The following is a 3,346-nucleotide window of genomic DNA, read 5'->3' on the forward strand; positions in this document are numbered from 1 at the left end:
TCAAGTTTCATGCAAAGAGGCAGTTAACAGTAGGATTCCCTGTAACACTCATCGGGGAAGCACAGCGGGTTGTGGGTTCATTGTAAGGCCAGTTCTGCAGTGCAGTTTGGGTCACTGTTGTTGGAAGCACAGACTTGGTGCAGTAGGAAGATGCTAGGCCTTCCAGTTACTTTGTGAACCTTCCAGTAACCTGTTTAAAAAACATACTTCTGCTCAAACAGCTGAGACAGCCAAATAAAAACAGCTTCTTCGCAAATCCTCCCACTGGCCTGCACACAGTGGCGAGTGTGTACTGAGGGAAATTCGCGCCATTTGCAGAGGGTGGAAGCCTGGCCTCTCCTGACCCAGGGTGGTACCTGGGATTCAGTCTGTGAGGCAGGAAACCTGCTGGTAGGACTCTCACTTTGCTGAGAATCTGTTCTCCACCGCCTCCCCGCTTTTTGTTTTTTTCCTTTTAGCCCAATAAATTCAATTTTTCTCACCCTTCAAAGTTTCTTTCTTTTTTTTTTTTTTTGAGACAGAGTCTCGCTCTGTTGCCCAGGCTGGAGTGCAGTGGCTCGATCTCAGCTCACTGCAAGCTCCGCCTCCCGGGTTCACGCCATTCTCCTGCCTCAGCCTCCCAAGTAGCTGGGACTACAGGTGCATGCCACCACGTCTGGCTAATTTTTTTTTTTTTTTGTATTTTTAGTAGAGACGGGGTTTCACTGTGTTAGCCAGGATGGTCTCGATCTCCTGACCTCGTGATCCACCGGCCTTGGCTGGTGCTGGGATTACAGGCATGAGCCACCACGCATGGCCTTACCCTTCAAAGTTTCTGCAAGCCTAATCTTTCGTGGTCGTGTGACAAGGACCCCATTTTTAGCTGAACTATGGAGAAAGTCCTATAACACAGCCAGAGTAACTTCTGTTGTGTTTGGCCACAGCCAAGAGCCCTTGCTGGTAGAAATTGTTTGAGAAAAGAAGAAAGGAGAGAAAGAAAGATGTGCTACCTTAAAATGTATCAACAAAATATACTAGATCACATAGCTTAAGACATTCTGAACACATGCACACTGTGTAGTAGTCAAAAACTGGAAAAACATGTAGTCCCACGAATGGATAGGGATATGAACATGTCTAAGATATAGTATAGTCACACAACTAAGTCTATATTTGTAAAAAAAATTTATATAAAATACACTGCACCAAAACACAAAATAAAAGGCTGTATATCATTTATATTTTTGTAAATATTTACATATCCACATTCTTTCAAATCTACAGGAAGCAAGGGGCAGAGGAGCAAATCAAAGTGGGTAATGGGCAATTTAAACTCTGGTTTTATTTATAATGTATTACTTACAGGAAAACTTATTCCTGTCTTTCCAGTGAACTAAAAATAAATGTAGACATCAGTGTCTATATAATTATTTCAATATTTATAAACAGATAATAAAAATTTATTATAAATAAGTACATATAAATAAATTTATAAAATTTTCATTGTTAGTGTTTTAATTGAAGTACTATGATGAGATGTACTTCAATTAAATAAAAAATTATATGAAAGTGCATTTTGTTTGATTCAAGACAGTGTCTTCCATAACCAAAAGTCACGCTACCTGACGTGAAGTTTTAAAAGACTTTCAAAAGGAGCTAATTCATTTGGATTCAAAATGCCAATAGCACATAGTCTTTATAATTTCAAAATTTATGAAGTGTGCCAACAAATGAGATGACAAGTCTAAAGATATTTGGTAATCAAAATAGCTTCTCCTTTACAGATGTGTTTCTATTAGGATCAAGACTAAGAAATATTACTATGCAAAGATGCGGCTTTTTCTCTGTCCCTAGAAGATGGCACCTACTACAACAGTCAAGTAGGAGTTAAATTTACTTTTTAAATGGAGGTTTTCAAATTTTAAAGCAGATTATAACTGTGCCCCAGAGCCATCTTCTTTTTATTGCATTATCCTTACATAGAAGCCATCGTGATTCTGATGGCAGAGATTAGCTTGAGTAGGTGGTACTGAGTTAATTCATATCCCTGTTGCCCTGGGAGACCTAAATTTAAGCTGCCTATTCTTTCTCAGGGCAAGAAATAAAAATGAGTCGAGTGCCATTTTCTTGGTGCTGTGCATTTCGAAACCTAGGCTTTGTCTCATTTCTTCTCTTAGAGCTACCATTTATTTGCATTTTTTCTACAGGGGAGATTTTACACTACTAACTTTGGTTCAACGTCAGGGAAACCAAAAGGAGTTTGTTGAACATACAGCTTTGGAGTTTAGGCACTAAATGAATGGATCCATGAATAAGTTGAATGATGATTTCTAGTTCATTCATTCACTCATAAATCATTCAGAGGCAGTGCTTTTAAAAATCATCAAGCAGGATACAATCAGATTTAGATGTTCCTTACCAAGAGAGTAAATGCCCTGAAAATAGGAAGTGCATCTGTATTTACGTAATCTGTCATTTGAGAAACATTCATGAGGTGACTTCTCTGTGCCAGACATTGTGCCAGGCCCAGGGTATACAAAGATGAGTATGTCAGTGTCATTTCTTTCGATGAGGACTTCTAATCTGGAGTAGTCAAAATTACAAATTGATACTTAAAAAAAATTCAGAACAAAGTAGAATACTTTTATGTGTTCTTCATAATTTCTCTCATGGAACTCTCTCTGGATTAAAAAAGTTTCTTGAATGAATTGGTGTTTACATATAAAGTTCATTACTAACACAAAAGGATTCATTATCTAACATCCCTCTTTCCCAAGATCTTTGATGTATGCTAACAAACATAAAAGGAGGTCCGTAATTTTATTATGCCATTCACTGCTGTAATAGGGTTAAGGGGTTAAAGCTGGAAGATACCAATATCATATTTGATTAAAATCAACACATACTTAATGCCTAAAGTATTTTCTGTAGCTATGCAAAGGAAACCTCTCCAGCTCTTTCACAGCCTCTGATTAAGAAAAGGGAAAAGACAAGAAACACAGTCAAAAACTGCCTGACCTTTTGTACAGAGCTGTTGTCAAGACTGTTACCATTTTGCACTTGTTTGATCAAAAATTGCAGCAGTGCTGCATAAAATAGAGTCAAATGATGGCTCTGCATGTAAAACAGGGCTCTGAGTGTCTCTTCCTGCACCCTGCTTTTAAAACCTCCCGATGCTTCTGTCTCCACGGTAACAGTATCACCAAGATTCTGTTGAAGTGTGTTTTGAAAGCTGCCTTTACCTGAGAAGTTAGCATATGACAGAACTGTCCATCTCTCCAGGTTGCTCAGATTATTTTTCTAATGAAAAAATTGGCATATATGTATACAGAACCCTATACTATTTCTTCTTCTTCTTCTTTTTCAG

The sequence above is a fragment of the Symphalangus syndactylus genome, chromosome 6 (assembly GCF_028878055.3).
Source record: "Symphalangus syndactylus isolate Jambi chromosome 6, NHGRI_mSymSyn1-v2.1_pri, whole genome shotgun sequence".
Taxonomy (NCBI): Eukaryota; Metazoa; Chordata; class Mammalia; order Primates; family Hylobatidae; genus Symphalangus; species Symphalangus syndactylus.